This window comes from Nelumbo nucifera, chromosome 1 (assembly GCF_055504915.1).
Source record: "Nelumbo nucifera cultivar China Antique chromosome 1, China Antique-T2T, whole genome shotgun sequence".
Lineage (NCBI taxonomy): Eukaryota > Viridiplantae > Streptophyta > Magnoliopsida > Proteales > Nelumbonaceae > Nelumbo > Nelumbo nucifera.
In genome coordinates, this window is record NC_142649.1 from 100,354,243 (window position 1) to 100,375,417 (window position 21,175).

The 21,175-nt window shown below is 39.6% G+C and overlaps 1 protein-coding gene and 1 long non-coding RNA gene across 9 annotated transcripts in view; one reads left to right on the forward strand and one right to left on the reverse strand.

Moving 5' to 3' along the window:
- Nucleotides 1–15,551, forward strand: part of LOC104591029 (uncharacterized) — a 31,571-nt gene extending 16,020 nt beyond the window's left edge. For all 6 annotated transcript variants that reach the window (XM_088890221.1, XM_088890233.1, XM_088890214.1 and 3 more), the window contains one exon: nucleotides 15,363–15,551. The gene's annotated coding sequence lies outside the window, so the exon portion shown is untranslated. The remainder of the gene's footprint in view (nucleotides 1–15,362) is intronic.
- Nucleotides 1–18,111, reverse strand: part of LOC148803627 (uncharacterized) — a 34,976-nt gene extending 16,865 nt beyond the window's left edge. For all 3 annotated transcript variants that reach the window (XR_016077617.1, XR_016077614.1, XR_016077616.1), the window contains exons 1-4: nucleotides 17,953–18,111; nucleotides 17,461–17,876; nucleotides 17,327–17,385; nucleotides 1,737–1,801 (exon numbers count right to left, since the gene is read on the reverse strand). This is a non-coding gene — a long non-coding RNA (uncharacterized LOC148803627). The remainder of the gene's footprint in view (nucleotides 1–1,736; nucleotides 1,802–17,326; nucleotides 17,386–17,460; nucleotides 17,877–17,952) is intronic.
- Between the last annotated feature and the right edge of the window lie 3,064 nt (nucleotides 18,112–21,175).

A 21,175-nucleotide genomic window follows, 5' to 3' on the forward strand; every position in this document is an offset into this window, starting at 1 on the left:
TCTTTTGTAATAAGTAGAACAGGTGACGCTTTGGGTCATGTGTAAAAGGTGTACTACAAGTTAGTCAAATTAGTATATAATATATTTATATATTATAATATCTATTATCGAATTCGAATATTTGTCAAAGCGAATCAGTATGTATTCGAATTCGATCCGATTAAATAATCGGTACAAAAATTATGTTCGAATTTGACCATTTATTCCATTTGAGTCCGATTCGTTTAAGTCGAATCTCAAATTCGAATCGTCTAATCTGACATCACAAATTAGAGCTATTGACTGTAGCAACTCTTCCTTCCAAAGATTGAACAACAGGCCAAGCAACCAGACAATAGAATTATCCTCAACCTCAAAGCTTTTGGTGTTTGAAAGAGGACACCATGTCGAAACTGTGAAAGCACCAACCTCTCAAATTTAATGCCAAGATCTCTGCTTCAACTTCACCCAGATCAAGCAAGGCCTTGCATGATTCATAATGTGTAATAACAATCAGATTTGTCATTTTTAATTCTCTTGGTATCGCCTGTGCAATCCTTTTCCAGTCTTTTGGTGGGTTTGATGTTTCCACCACATATTTCTTCCCCCACTCCTTTCCTCCTTTGGCTATCAGTTTACAGCTTCTTCCCTTTTCCACAATTACCAAATTCTTCAGTGGTTTCTTCCTTTCCATTTCGTCTAGCCACTTCTCTTTGCCATTCTAAAGCTTATGTTTGTTTTGTTTTCAGCCAGAGTACAAAGTCACTCAATAGCTCAGCCACTTCCTTCCAGCCTTGACCTCTTTTACCTTCTGGGAAGAAAACTGCTTCTTTTTTCCTCCTAAAAACTCCTGTAGTGTAATGTAGAGACCTTTGGCATTCTTCTTGCATTCCAGCTCATATCTCTTTCTTCCATCTAAGTCGAAATCCATATAGTTCAACTGCTTACCTTTAGAGATTGCTCCCATTACAAACTTCAGAAGCCACTAAATCACTTCGGCACCTTCCAGCAGCACCATGGATTTCTTTGCCTCCCTGGTCATCAAATTCTGCAACCCTTTGATCCTTATCTCTTCAAAGATGAAATCTTTCACTTCAATCTTCAAAGCTTTCCTCCATCTTGCAGCTTCCACAAACCTTTCCTCCACTCTCCACAACTTCTTTTAGATGTTGTAGCTTTATGCTTAGATTATTCTAAAGTTTGTAATGCATTGATAAGAGATTGGCCCAACCCTTTCCTAGGAGGATCAACGACAACTGCATCTGTTCCCTCAAGCCAAGATAGAGGTTCCTGATTCATGTAAGACCATCCTGATTTCTAATCCGATGGATAAGATTTGATTCAAATTCAATCTATTTATAGCCCTATCAACAATATTTACTATCCTATATTTATAGCCCTATCAACAATATTAACTGTCCTATAAATGTAACATAGTAACCAAATCCTTAATTTTTTCAAAAAGAAGTACATAGAAACATATGAGATGATGACTAATCAATACCAAAACTGGTGGTTTGCTGAGAAAGATCTATGTGACCCACTGCTACTTGTGCAGATAAATCTATGTAAATGCACATTTCATTAAATAATGTCTTTCTTTTCTAATATTAAACACTTGCAAACAAGATAGAATCAATATTATGCTACTACCTTGCCTTAAAGTATGCAGCAATACAACATTTAAAGGATGTTGTATCATTATCAAAAATTATTTTATAGTCGTTCATGATGAATGTTATTACATTGGCACTCACCTAGTGATATATGAGTCATTTGTTGTATTAATAACTACTTCATCTGTTCTGATGAAGGATGGCACCTGGACTATGTCAAATTTGCTCAGTAAGAAAACTTGTATGTATTAATAACCATAAAGCCATTTTGCATTTGAAAGATGATAAAATGTTACAACATTGTAGTGGAAAGCAGATAGCAGATTACTATAAAGAAGATGACAAAGACACATGAGTTACAATGACTAAACATAAAAGTAAAATAAAAAGCATGTAGAAAAATGGAAGGAAAATTATAAAATGGTAAGTTTCCTTTTACCTCTTGCTACTATGCTAATAAGATCATGCATGGGTTAAATGAATAAATTACAAGACTCAAGTTCTGAGTGTTCACTATAAATGAAACTACAGCTAAGTGACCAAAGACTGAGGAAGAGCAGGTGAAGAGCAAGAATGGAATCAATGAGTATCAAATTTGAAAAGAAAGAATTAGCCCCCATGTGCCATTTGAGCATTTATGTATTACTAGTAAATTTGCAGATGCTTTGCACGTGACAATTTTAGATGATGAAAATAGTAATATACATCCAAATTATTTTAAATTTTGTATATATTTCTATGTGTACAAAATAATTCTATATTATAGATGTCCCAAATGTGCATGTTTTCTACAAATATTTTGTATTTTTTGTGTTCTTATCTTTCTTTAATTTTTATTATTTAATTATGACATCATGGAATGACCCATTTGACCCTATTGGCTGACCTTACCCACCCCCTAGACAAAAGGACAATTTCATTTTTTGGTTCAACTTTGAAAAAAAAAATGTGATTTATATTGTTAAAAGTATTGGAACATAACTAATTGGTGAGAAAATATCTTAAATATATCATTTAATGAGAGAGAATGGACGTTAATACCTCAAATATATGACTTAATGAGAGGGATTTGAATGAGGTGAAAAATAATATTTCAAATTACATTTTTTTACCCTCGCAATTAAAAAGGGACTAAATTCAAATTACATTTTTTAATTTTTTTTCCATGTGTATAAAAATAATTCTTATTTATGACACATGCTTTTGTTTATATGATAAATATACAATATTAGGTATTGCACCCAAATGATTTTTTTTCTTTTGCAAAATTTATGTATTTTTTTCATTTTTTTATTTTTTTTATCATGTTTTTAATTTTTATTATTTAATTATGACATCAAATATTAACACATTAGACCTAAAAGTTGAACTGCTGACGGCTGACCTGAACCAAATAGGAAATCAGTTTCATTTTTTTCGTTGGTTTTAAAATTTGTATTTCATTCGGATCATCAATGAAAACATTTTTTGTTTATGACACTTTTTTCTTTAATATGATCAATATAAAATATTAGAGAAATGGCCCATTTTTTCTACATCTTTTATTTAACTATGACATCATGGATTCACCCAATTGGCCTAGATGGTTGAATTGGCTTACCCACCACTCAAATGGAAGAATGGTTCCATTTTTTTTTTTTTTGTTAATTTGAAAAAAAGGTAAATTACTGAAACCTCCCTTGAAGTTTCTAACCGTTGCTGAAATCTCCCCTGAAGTTTGGTGATTGCAATCACCACCCTTGAATTTTCTAATACAGTTGCAAGTAGACCCCCCCCCCCCCCTTTCAACTAATTTTAGGCATCTTTATTCTTCTTAATATAAAAGATTTTTATTAAAAATAAAGAAAAAATGAGATCCCCCCTTACTCTTCATCCTCCTCCTAACCCCCCTCCTCTTAAGGAGGCTTACGCCTCCTTGTGTTCGGGAGGCTTACGCCTCTTGCGTTCTGTACTACTCCTCACGCTTTAGGTAGTGGAATGTCTCACGTCACGCCTCCGCGTTTTAAAACATTGGTAGATTGTTATATACATGAACATATATGATCTACACATATAATGTTCCATCATCTTCAGCGAAGCCTTGTACCAAATACATGGGGTTGGCTACATAGATCCTATTTTGCCATTCTGATATTCAGATGACACCAATGTTTTAGCAACCCAATCGGGAGGCTTGAAGCAAATATGAACTAGGACAGATTCCTCTGGTTATACAGTTATTGAACCAAACTAGTTTCTTAACCAGATGGAATCTATAAACCTGGCATTATGACTATGAAAACTAGTACAAACTTCTTGTTCGATGGCAGGCCAACTTATATACTATGTTTCCCAGATATGGCAAGGAAACGGCTGGACAGAGTGTCAGAAACTGAATTTACACTAAAAACTAGAGCACCAGACATGGCACAGCACCCATATACAGTATTTAGGTATCATAGTTTACATATCTGTGTGTGTGTGTTGCCTTTTTCTAATGTCCGACCTCAAGCAAATCAAATGCAGATTAACGGGAACCACCCTCATTCCTGGTTCACTGATTGGTTCCGTTTTTTACACATTGAATGAAAATGACCATAGAACTTCGTAGAATTAATGTTCTTTCTAAGATTCCCACCTTACCATATAACAAATTTCAACTGTAACATACCATCACACTTCCACAGCAGCATCTCGGTGGCTTAACACTAGGCAGCTCTCACTCTAGCAACAAGTAGCCCCCTCCATGAGGGCTCTCATAGGTTGCTGCCTACCTCAAGGTTCCTTCGAGGGGAACCAACCACCTGAAGAAGAGAGAGGGAGAGAGGGAGAGAGAGAGAGTGAGTAAGTGAGCAAAGAAAGGATTCTTATTATTCTCATTTCTTGGTAGAGGGTTCAGCTTATATAACTGTAGCTGACCGTTACACGGCAATTCTAACAAACTCGGTTGTGATTCCCTCGATCGTGGTCTGGAGCTGCTGAGGTGCAGGGCGGAGGTTATTCTTCTTTCGAGTACACACCATCGTAACCAGGGGTCGTGGGCCATAGCATAACGGGCTGGGCTTGGGTCGGCCCTTGGGTTCTCATCATCTCCTCCCTCCTTCAGATCGACCTTGGCCTCGAGGTTGAGATTGGGGAACTGAGTTTTCAACTCCCAATAAGGTTTCCAAGTGGCATTGATGGCAGGTAGCCCATCCCATTCTACCAGGGCCTCCTAGATGACCCGCTTCCCTTTCTTAACCCATCTAAAATCTGTGATGTGCTTGGGCTCAATAACTAGACCTCCGTCGTCAGTGAATGTGGGCAATGTTGGGCTGACGATGGACTGTGGGCTGGGTGCATTTCTTGAGCAAGGATACATGGAAGACTAGGTGAAGGTGGGAGGTGGGGGGAAGCTCCAAATTTATAAGCAACTTGGCTAAGTTTCCAAAATCCTGTAGGGTTGAAGCTTTAGGTAAACATATTCCCCAACCCCATACTCCATCTCCCGGTGCTTCTTGTCATAGTAGCGCTTCATTCTCTGTTGGTTGGTTCAAGTTAAACTAAAGATCCTATAGGACTTCAATTTTGTTGATCAATTGTGTCTCAACGGCAGCCACGCTGGTGGATCCCAATTCATATGGCAGAATGGCGAGGGGATTCCTCCCATACACGACCTTGAAGGCAGTCATGGCTGCTGCTCCTTGGTATGTGGAGTTGTACCAATATACGGCCCAACATAACCACTGGACCCATTGTCATGGCCTGTCCCCTGTAAAGCATCTCAAATATATCTCTAAGCACCTGTTCACCACCTCAGTTTGGCCGTCGGATTGTGGGTGGTAGCTGGTGGACCGGTGTAACTTAGTCCCCTGAAGCCGGAAATGTTCCCTCCAAAACTGGCTAAGGAAGGCCGGATTGCAATCCGAAACAATCGACTTGGGAGTTCCGTGTAACTTGGCCATGTCCATGATAAAAACTTCAACAACCATTGCAGCAGTATAGGGGTGCAGAAGTGATGAGAAGTGCACATATTTGCCAAGGCAATCGACGGCCACCATTATAACTGACTGCCTGTTGGACTTGGGCAACCCAGTAATGAAGTCCATAGAGATCTCCTCCCACACCTATGAGGGTATTTTGAGAGGCTGCATCAATCCAGAAGGTACCTGAGAGTCATACTTCTGCTGTTGGCAAGCGGGACAGGCAGCCACATATTGTTAGACCTTGTTTTTCATACCAGCCCAATAGCAGTGTGAGGCCAGCCGTTTATAAGTCCTCAGAACTCCAGAACGCCCCCACGCGCGGTGAGTCATGAAATAGTTGTAAGAGAGCAGTAATGTGTTGGAAGGAGGGAGGTAACACATACCGCCCTTTATAGAGCAGATATGGGCCCATCATGGTGTATCCTGGTATTACAGTTGGATCCTGCTAATAATGGGCTTGTATCTGGGCCAACTCTGGTGCATCGCGAGCTTCCAACCTGATTGCTTCAAATAATGGGTGAATGGGTTGAGAGCCTGCCAACTTATGTAACTCGACTACACTAGAGAGGGCATCTGCTGCCTTATTGATGGGCCCATGTTTGTATTCAATAGAGTAGTCATACCCAAGAAGCTTAGAGATCCATTTTTGCTGGTCTTCTGTGTGGGCCCATTGCTCCAACAAGAACTTGAGTCTCCTCTGGTCTGCTTGAATAATGAAGTGCCAGCCCAATAGATAGGCCCACCATTTCTGGACGGATAAGGCAACAAAAATGAATTCCTTTACATAAGCAGAAAAATTTTGGGCCTGGTACTTCTTGACAGTGTGGCTGGCCAGAAATAAGAGGAAGAGAAGAGAAGAGAAGAAGAAGAGAGAAGGGAGAAGAGAAGAGAAGGGATTGGCAATGTAACAGTACTGGCGGCGCCAGCTTTTATTATAATATATATAGGGCGGCAGAAATAAGAAGGGAAAAGACCCTTGTGCCCCTGCTATAAGTGAGTACAATAACAGACATAACAGAAGTAAAAAAATAGAAATAAAAAATGCTTTAACTAGCCAAACAGACCCTAACACCAACAACTAAATTATTTCAACACTCCCCCTCAAGTTGGAGCATAGATGTCAATCATGCCCAACTTGTCACACAAATCTTTGTACCGCACATGATGAAGACCTTTGGTGAAGATATCTGCAAGTTGTTCTTCTGAGCTGACATATGGAGTACACACTTTTCCATTAACAAGTTTCTCTCTAATAAAATGCTTGTCCACTTCAATGTGTTTCGTCCAATCATGCAGGACTGGATTAGCAGCAATATTGATGGCAGCTTTATTGTCACAGTAGAGTGACATAGGATTGCTCACTGCAAAACCCAGTTCACCTAACAGATTTCAGCAACCCCATGAGACATCGCTCTATACTCTGCTTCAACACTAGATCTAGCCACCACACTTTGTTTTTTACTTCTCCATGTGACCAGGTTTCCTCCTACAAAGGCACAATACCCACTGGTAGACTTTCGGTTATTGACTGCTCCTGCCCAATCTGCATCAGTATATACTTCCACCTTTAAGTGACCATGTTTCTGGAACAACAAATTAGCTCCGGGAAACTTCTTGAGGTATCTCAGGATCCTCTCTACAACTTCAAAGTGAGTTGTCCTAGGATTGTGCATGAACTGACTAAGGACACCCACTGCATAAGCAAGCCCGAGGTGATTGTTTCAACCCATATAAAGATTTTTTTAACCTGCACACCTTTTGTTCACTGCCTTTGGCACAGAACCCTGGAGGTTGGGTCATGTACACTTCCTCTTCCAAGTCACCATTCAAGAAAGCATTTTTTATGTCCAATTGGTGAAGTTCCAAGTCAAGATTTGTTGCCAATGAAAAAAGGATCCTGATAGAGTTCATCTTGGCTACTGGAGCAAAAGTCTTCGCACAGTCCACACTCCATATACCTGTGTAAAGCCTCTTGCTACCAGTCTAGCCTTGTACCTTTCAACAGTTCCATCAGCCTTGTGTTTCACTGTGAACACCCACTTGCAACCCACTGGTTCCTTCCCTTCAGGAAGGTCCACCAACTCCCAAGTGTCATTTTTGTGTAAAGCATCAATTTCTTCCTGCATTGCATCTGTCATCCAGGTTTAGACAAAGCTTCTGCCACATTCTTAGGAACGGGGACACTGTCCACAGAAGAGAGGAATGCATGGAATGAAGGTGAAACATGATCATAGGGCACAAAATTAGATATAGGATGATTAGTGGTACAAGACCTAACACCCTTTCTCTTAGCAATAGGAATATCAAGATCATTGATGACAGGTGAATCAACATTTAGAGGAACAGACATATCAATAGGAGCAAGTGTACCTGGCTGATGAGACGGATATGCCTCTGGTGAATCCGATGATGTTGGTTGCATAGTGTCAGGTTCCACGGCTCTTGAACTCTGCTAGCTTTTATGGCGATGATGAAAAACCCGGAATGGAGGAGGATTGGGTAAAAGAGGTAGTTGAGTTTGAGTCGCCTGTTTCTCCTCAACCCTACTCTCCCCCTGAGGAGAAACCGAGAAAAAATGTTGATTCTAAATGAATGATACATCAATGGAGATATAGTACTTGCGAGAGGTAGGATCGTAGCGGCGATAACCCTTTTGAGATAAAGGGTAACCAAGAAAAACACAAGGAATAGCCCGAGGATCAAGCTTACCTCGAGTAGGGGACAGGTTATGGACAAAGCAACGACACCCAAAAACACGCATCGGAATGGTGGACAACGGAGCTGTAGGAAACAAAAGCTGATTGGGGCCTTATACTTTAGTAACCGAGAGGGCATGCGGTTGATGATGTATGTATCACACAAGACTGCATCCATCCAAAAACGTTTGGCACATTCATAAGAATTAATAAGCCACGAGTTACTTCGAGAAGGTGACGGTACTTTCGTTCAGCAACACCATTTTGTTGGGGTGTCCTAGCATAAGAGCTTCGCTGAAGTGACCCACTCGAAGCAAAAAATTCCATGAGATCACTATGGAAGTATTCCTTCGCATTGTCCGACTGGAAGATATGGATTTCCGTTTGGAACTGAGTGAACACCATGCGTTGAAAGTCTTTTACAATTTTTGACACTTCATCTCGAGATCGTATAGGGTAAACCCAGGTGTATCTAGAATAATCATCAATCAAGGTAATGAAGTACTTATATCCAGCCCCAGTGGGTTGAGTAACAGGGCCCCAAACATCAGAATAAACAATATGAAATGGAAATCCAGATATTTTATTTCGCAAAGGTAAAGAACTTCTACAATGTTTACTCAATTGACATGTCTGACACTGTAACTGATTCACTGACAAGGACTCAAACAACTTTGGAAACATAACTTTTAATGACTCAAAAGAAAGATGACCTAGACGACTATGCCATAAATAGGCTTGACTCTCACTTGACAAACTCATGGACTCTGTAGCCACAAGACCAACTTTATTCTCCAACACGTAGAGACCATCCACCATGCTTCCTCTACCAATCATCTTCCCCGAGGCCAAATCCTGAAACACACATGAAGACGGAAAAAAATTGACTGAACAGTTCAAGGAGTGAGTTATACTACTAATGGACAGCAAATTAATAGGTAACTTCGGAACATGCAGTACATTAGGAAGGGTAAGGCCAAGTGGGAGAGGTATGTACCTCGGCTAGCTATGGTAGAAAAAGAACCATCAGCTAGTCTCACCTTATCTCTCCCAGAGAGAAGGTTATATGTCTGAAATAAATTTGAGTTATCGGTCATGTGGTTTGAGGCTCTGGAGTCAATAACCCAAGGAGAATCAGTAGTATGAGATGACACATGGAAGGCAGTGGCAGCATTACCTGATGTAGACGCAAAAGAGGTAGAGGGAGTAGGACCAGAATCCATCTGGCGGAGAGTCCTACCATACAATTCCAAATGTTCACGAAAGGAGTTGATAATTTCTTCCTTAGGGTCAGAACTGGGATGCCTCTCCTGAGTTACAAAGGACTAGTCTCTGTCGACGCAATATTAGCTGAGTTATACTTTTTCTGATTCTACTAGCTTGGTTTTTTGCCCTGATCAGGTGTTGACTTCTTACCCAAATCCTGTGCCCATTTAGGTTTTCCATGGAGATCTCAACATGTATCTCTCGTGTGTCGTGTCTTCTGGCAGTGAGTGCACCAAAGTTTACTCTTATCATCTGTTTTTTTCTGAGAGTCACCTTTTTTAAAAACACCTCCGACATTTGTATCTGAATTTCCCCGGACAGCTAGGGCAACTGACTCCCCTTCTACACAATTCATCACACTTCTTCTACTATCTTCTGACCGCACTAAGGCATACACCTCCTGAACTGATGGAAAGTCTTTACTACCCAAGATCTGCACCCTGATGGACTCATATGAAGGATTCAACCCTAGGAGAAAGGCAAAGACCTGTTGCTGAGATACAAGTGACTTATACGCCTTTGCATCTTCATCACACTTCCAATTCACATTCTGATAGTGATCAAGTTCTTTCCATATCGATGTCAAATCAGAATAGTACATCGAGAGACTCCTCTCCCCCTGCTTGCAAGTAGAGGATTCAGCTTGTAGTTGATATATCTTGGCATAGTGTCTCTGCTCTGAATAGGTGGACTTCGCTTGTTCCCACATCTCACAAGCAGTTTCAGCCCACATAAAAGTCTTCATTACCTGTGGCAGCATGGAAACCAAAAGCCAAGACATCACCATACTATTCTCTTGGTTCCACCTATCATATTCAGCACTTCCGTACTTCGGTTCCTTCACTCTCCCATTGATGTATCCTATTTTCCCCCTAGCAGTGATGTAGAGTTTTATTCCCCTAGACCACTCAAGGTAGTTCAGACCATCAAAGGGAATAACAGCCATGGGGAAACTCATATCCATTCCCCCATTCACTCCATTGTGGCACCCTGAAATTTCTGAAGTAGCAGAATTCTCAAACGGCATGGTCAAAACAGACAATCAGTCCTAAACACCGGACTTAGAACCCCTCCTTACTCCACAAAAAAATGCTCCACTCAGTCCACACCCACACACTTGGGTTTGAAAACAGTCTGAGCACAAACAGTACCAATTTCAGGACAAAAAAAAGGCAATATTCGGCAGATTTCAGACCTGTATGGTTTAACAGTCCCAACCTACCAGCCTTCCAGAATGTCTAAGAACATTAATCAGCAGGAGAGATCCTTAACACTTATAATCAAGCCAAATAATTGAGATAACAGGTCATCCTTGACCTACAGTCGCCTTAACACAGGAACAGGATCACACGATCCCAAAAAACAGAGGTATAAAGATCTGACAGCATTCAACAGCCCAGATTCATTTGGTTTTTTCACTTGGTACACGACCAAGGAGGGTAAGGAAGAGAAAAAGGAAGGACTGTACCAGTTGTAGATCTGTTTTCCTCAGTCCAGATTCAGATCTTTGTTCCGCCCAGATTCAACAAGTTGGAAGAGTGAAGTTTGTTCGATCTGTTCTCTCAGTGAAGTTTGTTCGATCTGTTCTCTCAGTCAGTATTCCCGCTCTGGTACCATCTTGACAGTGTGGCCGGCCAGAAATAAGAGGAAGAGAAGAGAAGAGAAGAAGAGAGAAGGGAGAAGAGAAGAGAAGGGATTGGCAATGTAACAGTGTTGGCGGCGCCAGCTTTTATTATAATATATATAGGGCAGCAAAAATAAGAAGGGAAAAGACCCTAGTGCCCCTGCTATAAGTGAGTACAATAACAGACATAACAGAAGTAAAAAAATAGAAATAAAAAATGCTTTAACTAGCCAAACAGACCCTAACACCAACAACTAAATTATTTCAACAGTACTCTCGAACAGGCCCTATTTGTTTAAGCTTCAAGAGAACCTCGTCCCAGTCTTCATATGCAGTCGGCCCAAAATGAACACTGAGGGTGTCAGACTTCCAAGCGGTCCACCCGGTCATCTAAAGAAGCTGATCGAGTATTAGGCATGGTGAAATGTTGTGCTCTGGTACCAGATGATAGGTTGCTGCCTACTTCAAGGTTCCTTCGAGGGGAACCGACCTCCTGAAGAGAGAGGGAGAGAGGGAGGAGGTTCTTCTTCTTTTGTGTATAAACCATCGTAATCGGGGGTCGTGGGCCATTGTATTCTGTTAGCATTGAACGTTAAGATCATATAATTTTTTTAACTGTTAAGTTAATGGCTTTTCAAATGGTGAGTCCCAACAAAATTCATAGGTATAGTTACTCTGTAAAACAGGGTGGTCATTAACTAGTAATTAGTGTGAAGAGATCCAATCCAGTTGATACATTTCCCTGCTATTTCTTTTTCTCCCTAGTCCCCACATCCCCATCCTTTTATTTTCTGGTGAGCAAGTGGGTTAGCAATTTGGAAGTCCACAAGCGAAGGACCCAGGTCTGTGGTACAAACCAGACCCTTCCACCTCAACAAACTGTCATCTTCATGAAAAGCAGTCTGAGTAAGATAGGTAGTTTGAGACAAATAACATGTTTGGGGGTTCCAAAAAGCAACAAAAGACCACTAGTGAAACACTAGTTTGAATCACACGTTACAATATTTTAAGTTGGAAACCTTTTCTTTTTCCTTTAAGGAAGCATAAAAAGATAACTTAGAAGCATAAATCAGAGGTTACATTGTGGGGTTTTGCTGCATAATGGACTGAGTTTCTTTAGTGCTCTATTAGAATTTGATTTTGGGTGCCAGCCTGTGCATTCCAAGCTCCCCATTTGTTCCATTTCAAGTGATTCATCTTCTCTGCTTCTTATGCTCCCTACCAGCCTGTGCATTCCAATCTCCCCATATGTTCAATTTCAAGTGAGTCATTTCCTCTGCTTCTCATGCTCCCTAAGCAGAAACCTTTGGTAATGACTGACCATACATAAACGCTAATCAAACACATAACAACCGAGGTTGCCTGATTTCAACATGTTAAGGAGAACAACCAGGGACTATTATTTTCTAAAGTTTAGCTTAGCTTTATGCAAATATTTACCTCAAATTTCTCATCTGATTAGCCTTCACACTGAGCATAAGAATACCTTCAAAATCCAGAAGTAGGCTGAAGATGCAAATTTAATATGGAATTTATGTCTGCAAAAGTTAACTGCAGTGCCCTCAGCTTAGAATGAAAAACTAAGAAAAATTAAGGAAAAATGTTTTCTTATTTCCTTTTTCCTCCAATTATGGATCAAAGTCAATCCTAGACAGGACCATTTACTACCAGTTGATACAAGATGTTTTTAGGCAGTTGTGTTACTTCAGAGTCTATTGTGTCTCTTAAAATCTCGGAAAGTACTTCATATTCTCCATTGTACTGGACAACATAATGCATTTAAGGTTCTGGAGCACAGCTCATTATTACAGATAGATCATTTATAGCCAGTTGATTTGAGATATATTTGTGCTATTGTGATACACCAGTTCATTCCCTCTCTTATAATCCCATAAAATAGCTTGTCTTCTACCAAACAACAATACAGCATATGCATTTACAGTTCTAGAATAAAAATAGCTGTTAACTGCAACTAGAGTTTTTGAGTCTTCCTTTTTCTTATCCTGCCTTCTTTCTCTCATTAGCTTTCTTTCATCAGATATAGAATTCCAAGTATAGTTATAGGTGTATTAGGGATCTAAGATATGGACAAGGAAATGTAGAAAATGATTATTTATATGGATAAACCTAGTAAGATTTTGGGTCACACATCTATGATTATGACTTAGAAATGGAGAAAAAAAACAAATTTTTGGTTCAATATTTCTAGATAGAACATCAGATAAAAGGCTTCACCACATGCCATCATCTGCTACACGATTAAATAAATGGGTAAAGAAAAACTTATCACTTCTCTATTTGTAAATTCCCATCAATCCTCCATCTCTCTATTCGTTCCTATCCAAAATGTAGTTTATCGCCTTTTTTGAACTGATATTGATATGAATTGTAATTAGGTAAAGACTAGTGGTTCAGATATGATTCATGATTGTTGAGTTAAATTCTTTTACTGCAGACTAGGGGACACAATTTTACCTCAGAAGCCTACTTGGCTAGAATTCTCTTCAAAGACTTGTGTCTTCCAGAAAAATTATCATATTTTTTTTATCATGAAAAGATGTAGAATCCATCTTGTTTTCAATGATAGAAATTCAAATGAATTCAGTATGTTGTATCACGTAACATATAAAACTATGATGCAGATATAGACATGAACATGGACACAGATATGGGAAATGGGGATATCCTGGACATTGATATGTATATAGCATGTGATATGATTATGTCATGAATTTGTATCTAATTTTTGAAACCAAATGTCATTTTAGAAATTCAATAACATAATTTGTTAAGAAAATACCATTTTACATAATATAGAAGTGTTAATGCTACAAGGTACTCTAAAGTATCCATGCAGTATCTGGCATTGTATCCAACAAGTATTGCATCTGATACCTCTATGCTAGGCATGGATAGGTATTTGGGTATCTTGGGTATAAAGCATGGGAGCCTCCATCCACGTGAAGATGATCACATAGTATGTTGATCATGTTCCTCAAATAAAATATCTAATTTCCTTTTTGGGTATTCTGATGCAGCTCTGGCTCTCATAGAGGCAAACAAAATATACAAGTCAATTGCATATTTTGTTTCTTCTAAGGAAGGTGGTTTTTGAGGCTTTGATTTTAGGAAAGGTTTTCTTGTCTCAAATTTGTTGTTTCTAAGTCCATTTAATGGGAGACAGGGAGAGATGAAATTGCTATTGTCAGGGTTTATGTTGATAAATAAAATGGAAGAACTTAACATTGATGCCTATGTTCATAGAATGAGAAGCTCCCCCCCCCCCCCCGATGAGTTGTCACGGTTAAAACCATAGTACTAAGACAACTGGGATTTCCCTTAATAACTATTGCATCTTAGTTAGGTTTAGAGTTGGCAAATGAGGCACTGGAAAACCCTACACTTATTTTCTTATATCCTGCTTTCTTGAATTGGAAGCTCATCTAAATTAATAAGATTTACTTGGTAGACTCGTCAACTTCTCTTTTTTGTCTCTTCACCACTATCTCTCTCCCTCTCTCTCTCTCTCTCCATGAAAATGCATCTTTAGATCTTTACCCTTTAATCTTATCTAAAGCCCTTTTTCGCATACCCCAACATTTAACAGATGCATGCAATTCCAATTGTTCTAACTTCTTCATCGACCTTCATGTATATTTCTCAGGTTCCATTAGTTTCTACTATTTAATATAAAGTTCTCATGATTTTTTGCTTCGATTTGAACCAGTTTTTTTTTTATTTATAGGTTTTGTTACCTGAATTTATATTGGCCAATTTTGAAAGACATGGAAGAATTTTTCCAAAATTCTTTATATTCTTCATCATTTCTGAGATATCTATCAACAAAAGTAGATAGGTCTGTAGGAAACTTTAGTACCCAGAATTTCCTTAAACCTAAGTTATTGATGTGGATGGTTCATTCATATTATTTTTCGGGATAAGTAATAAAAAAAATGCTTAAACCTTTTCATGGTGACTTTCTTGAACAGCACAGAAATGATAAAAATTTGTAGAAAGACAGATTTATACAAACAATCAAGGAAATTTCTAGAATTTATGCTGATTCCAACTTTTTATTAGTTAATTATTAATCAATTGAATTTGTTCCAATTGTTCTTCCTTCTGTTAGGAGAATGAATATGAATTTCCCCCTCCCCCTCTCTCTCTCTCATATACATTAAAAAATTAAAATGCTAACATAAAGAATTTTCCTTATCATGGGTTTGTGTGTTTATAGGGCAAGAAGAGGAGAGGAAGGGGATCTCTGCTGATCAAAAAAAGAAAAAAGAGTGGAGGACAAAGGAAATTCACTAAGAAGACTGAAATCTAGGGCTGTTACACATAAAACGTTCAAAACCCTTCATATAACCTTCTCTTTGTAAGAACTGAAATAAAACTGCATTCAAGAAGAAATGTTGTCTATTTATTGTTTCCCATTGTTTGTACTTGTATGGTTTTTCCTTGAAGTTCTACTTGAGATGCATAGTAATTGAAATTCTATCCTTTTCATTGTTATCCACCACTAATCCAATCTATCCTACCAAGTTAGGATCTCATTTTTCACTACCCAAAATTGGTCTCTTTATTTTTATTTTCCTTACTTGTATGGTTTTTTCCTTGAAGTTCTACTTGAGATGCATAGTAATTGAAATTCTATCCTTTTCATTGTTATCCACCACTAATCCAATCTATCCTACCAAGTTAGGATCTCATTTTTCACTACCCAAAATTGGTCTCTTTATTTTTATTTTCCTTATGATTTCAGTATGTAATTTTAACCCTTGGAGTTGTGATTTCCAACTTTGTGGTGTCCTGGTGCAAAATCCTTGGTGAGCTTGCTAGATCTACTTTCTTTTGGCTCCTAGTAAATTTGTAATTTCTATTTGATTTTGTTTTTGCTTTATTCATTGTATTTTTTCCATTGAAGTTTCATGGGATTCGGATTTGATGTAAATTAATGTATTAATAATTTTGATTAGTTCACAACCCACCTAGGCTTACCTTGTCATGTTTGAATTAGTGAATTTGAAGTTCACAATCCACCAAGGTTCGCTCATGCATGCCTGCTAGAACCTAACCAACTGAACTGATAATGTCATCAAAATTGACATTTCCCATGAGATACTACACCCTTTTTCTATTGTCAATCTCATAAATGTTAATGAACTTTCTTTTTCTTTTTTATGGTGCACCTTTTAAGGAACCATGACATCATGGTCTCTTTATATCTCACTTTAAAGACCACATATTAATAATTTTCAAGAAACTGTTTTTTAAGTAGTAATGAATGCAAGTCCAATCCAGCCCTTGCGAAGCAGGGGCCCCTACGCTAGTATAAGAAAAAAGCCTAAAATACACAACTTGTCAAGCCAAAAATACTCAATTATTTTGGCACTCAAAATTTCTACCAAGTAAATGTACTGGAGCCCAACCACCACCAGGTAAACTTCAAATCATCTAAGCGACTAAATCACAGTGCAGTTTTCATTTCTCATTTTGATTGGTTTTGGATTCCACTCTTTGTTGTTTTGGATTCCTATCTTTGTTGTTTGGATTCCTCTCTTTCTCGCTTTATTCTCGCGCAGAAAGAAACGTAAAGACGCAGGGAAAGACGCGTGGTAGCCAAACTAGCTTCGGACTGCTCAGATCTTCATGCAAAAGCTCAATGCATCTTTTGACTGTCAGAGCAATCAGAAGATCTTCCCGAAAAGACTTGCCAAATGGCCCTCTAGCTTTTGTTTGTCTTCACCTTCATTACTTTGTAATTAATTTGTTGTTGCTTGTTTCTACTTGTTTCCTGTAATTTGCTGGATTACTCGACTCTCTACTCTAGAATGGATAAAATACATGTATATATAAATAATGATTTGCTTTGGCTAGTGTTACTATTGTGTCATTATTCATCCTCTTCCTATCCAGTTAAAAAACAAAAGCAAATTAAAATACATGTATATATACTACTCTCTTAATTTTACAGTAGAGCAAGTACGTATGTATATGGAATTGATGAAAGAAGGGCATCTGATCATCAGCTGAACACAACCATTTGATGCGAGTAGTGATTAATGCAAATGTAGATCATTCTCAAACACATACGGAATACCAAAAATGCAGATCTACTGGAAACTCCAAAAAAGCATTGGATGGTAAAAACATACGAGAAAGTATATAAAAATAAAAAAGAATAGAAGATTTACATACCAGAACACAGTTGAAAGTTTCTTCGGTGGAGGTGGAGAAGCAACGATAAGTCCTTACTACTGAACTACAGGAAATCGTAGATGAGTCTCTTTCCATCCACAGATCTGAAAGAAAACAAAGAAATAATAGCTTACCTGAGAGCCAGCAGGAAGAGGATTTCTTCGATGGAGAACAATGGCAATGAGAAGAAAGCCGTTTCAACATATGCTGGCGTGAGAGAACAATGACAATGAAAAGAAGAACCGTTTCAGCATATGCTGGTGTTAGAGAAGCACAGAATCACAGTGAGAGAAGCACCGAATCGCAAAGGGGTGGGGCTCGTCCCAGAACACAACATTTTGGCGTGGCTGCAATGACGAGGGATTTTCATTCCAGTTACCGAACGCCCCCTAAATCAGTTGACCATTAATGAAAATTGGATTCACCCGAGTTTGGACCTGCTGTGAGTCTGTGACCACTTCGCTCAGTCGCTGTGGTGTCATGACTCATGACTGATGACCGACCATTTCGCCTTGTCGCGTTGATAGAGATGAGTTTTGCCTTCACTAGTCTTCACACGTAATAAAACACTAACATAAATTTAGGACAGATGGAAAAATTAAATCAGGGGACAGAAGTTTATTTACCGACTGCTCCAATTTCCTGGGGGAGATCATCCATGAGAGGCCTACTAGTGGCGTTGTATGAGATTTTCTCTGAATTCTTTTCTTAACAAGTTGTTCAAAAAAGGAAAGAAAAAATGCATAAGGAACATAATAGAGCAGAGGGGAATTGTTTGGGTTATGTTTTACTGGCCCGGGTACCACATGTCACTTCTGTAGCCGTTTTATCACTTCGGTCATGTGGGAATCACGTAACATGGATAAGTGCAACCAAGAAAGGAGAACCTCGTATGGATAAGGAGGACAGTTCCGCCGGGATTAGGACATATCTCGAAGACCTTAGCGAACAACCTCAACCCAACAACCCCGAAAGCTTCATCTAAATAGGACATGGATTCTCGGCTATACATAGGTAACCCCCACTCAAGGTAAAGGACATTTGACTCTTCAGTCTTTACATTGTTACTTTGCCCCTGCTCGAACCAACATGTTTCTCTCAACTGATCGGCCCGACCACCCATCTTTCATTACTAACTTGACCAGCAGACTCGACCGACTTGAAACGGTCGAAGCCCGAAATGGGAACGACGCCCCCGCCTCCTAAGGCAAAAGGGCAGCCATCGAACTCCACACACCGAGTTGACGAACCATCAGACCAAAGCCAGCTGAGGAACACAGCTTGCCCAAAAAGAGCATGAGGCTCCCTAAGACCAGGCACCACCGAGCATCCCTAACACGACGAGAACTCAAAAGCACCTCGGCCAACTCGAAATCTTTACATGTAACAAGTCTTTGTAGGTAAAAAAGGTTCGGCATACCGAGCCATGTACATCAACAAAAAAAAAAAAGACAACACAAAGAGAGCAAAACGGGACGACAACAGCAATGGACAGACACTTTAGCTCTCGGTCGGACGCTCCTCGGCCTGCTCAGGAACCTCAGTAACACTGCCCTCCTCACCAGGCATAGGGGTATCGTATGGATCCAGACCCTCTACGACTTCGACAGCATCAAGAAGTCAGTGCACAATCCTCTTTCGGTAAAGGTCGAACCCCCTCCTCTCAAGAACGAGAAGACCAATCGTCTAGTTCAAACTGGTGGGCCTCCAAGGCCTTGTACTTGGTGACCCCTTCTTCCTCTGCTCGGGCAACCTTCTCCTCGACCTCCTTCCTCAGGGCATCCCATGCCTCCTTCAGCTTGGTGACGCGACCCTTTAGCTTGCGAATAATATCGTTCTGGTCATTGATTTCGTGCCTTGGTCCGGAATTCTTGGCCTCAAGTTCGGCAACCCGAGACCTCAACTGCTCACCCTCAGCCTTAGCCTCCTGCGCCTCGTAAAGGCGTCGCAATGTCCAAAGGCGGTCAACCAGGCCAACGACCTAGCAAACATTCTGCAAGAAAAATAAGAAATGTCGGTACAACAGAGGAAATAATCAACCAAAGTAAAGCGATCGAGGAAATAAGAAGACTTACCGTCACGGCCTGCCGCAGAGCAACGCTCTCCAAGGAGCTGCTCGTCATGTCGGAGACCTCCTGTTTGATGAAGGGCGTCATTAGACCCCGAGCAAACTCCTCAGGAACGCCCTCCGTTTCGAGCCCATGGGTCGAACCCTCCATTGCGGCACATCGATGTCCGCAGCATCGCTCTCCGGCACACTCTCCCTCGGCGGTGAGGGGTGATCAGCCCGAGCACCCTCTTCTAGGTTGACCACCACCACTTCTTCTATCTACCTCGACCTCTTTGGCTGTCGATGTGTGCGCTCCATAGATCTCAACGGCGGCTCAACAACCCAGGGTTGTGTGCCCTTGCCCCTTCCAGACCACGCTCTCTCTGTTGTAGCCTTCATACGGCGATCTACCTCCTCGCTGCTAGCCATCTCAGAAACTGCGCAACACAAACACCGAGTTAGTCACCAAGTAAAGAGCTCAAATACTAGCCTGGAAAAATCAACATGAAACACAGACCGATCTCACTCATCAACTGGTGCGGATTAATATCGAGAAGGATGTGCACTCCATCACGTCGACCTCTCGATCAACCTAATCGACGCCTTCTCCTCCTTGGTGAGCTCAATCGCACTTGGCGCCTTTCAGTTATTGTTTCCCTCTATCATATTTCATGTTTTTTCTCTCTTTTTCTTTGAAGATAACCAATTCAGTCTCAAGGTAGAAGACAATGAACATTGTCTTCTTTTGAAGGGTAGTTTTGACATTTTCAACAAAAAACTGGCACTTTTTGTAAGTTTAGGTACTGTAGTGACACATTTGAAAGTTTGGGTACTAACTTGACACTACCCCAAAAGTTTAGGGTACTAATGTGGAATTTTCCCTATTTTTTAAGAAGGAAACATGTTATCTAGAAGAAGGGACATTGTTCGGTGCAATGGTAAAGCCTCTAACTGAATTGATGGATAGCGAGAACTAACATTAAGAAATGAAAATTAGGTTAGGTTTGCACACATTCCACCTATACCAAAACTAGGATAGCTAGGACCAACATTAGGAAATGGCACTTGTACATGTTATACCAAATGTTGTTTTGAATGAATAGATACAATAAGATACCACTTGTATAAAAATTCAACAATAACTATAAAAAGGAAGAATGCAATCAAAAACAAGACAAGCTTGACTTCAATCAGACACACTTGTTTCCTATGCCTGCAGTCTAGATGAGCTATAATATAACTCGGTATGGCACACGTTATGCAAAATGATATTGTGTATCTTTGCATGCAGTCTATATTAGTTGTATAACTTGGCAAGCAAGTTTCCTAAGTGAAAGGCAATCTACCATTGCCCACTTAAGGAAGTGATTTTTGCAAGTTGAATGAGTTAAGAAATGATATAGACCAAAAAGAAAATGGATAGATATAGTAAGAAATGATTTAAGCACCAATAATGTAATAATGAATATGACATCAAATAGAACGGAATGGAAAAATAGGATTCATGTATGGTTATAATGACACCGTAAATATATTTCTCAATCATTGCCATTATTGTCATTGATGTAAAAAAATAGAAAGAATGAGATTGATGAAGCATCGGAAATATGCATCATTCATTGCCTTAACCATTAGATTACCATGTTACAATTCAAGCTTTTGATTACCAAGTTGACTGAATATAGCGGTATCCATCCATTGGATCATTGTAGGCACCAATGTTTTCGAACTTTTGTTGACTCAGGTGGTCAAGCCGTTTGGCCTAGGAACCATTTAGGCAACCAATTCCGTTATACCCC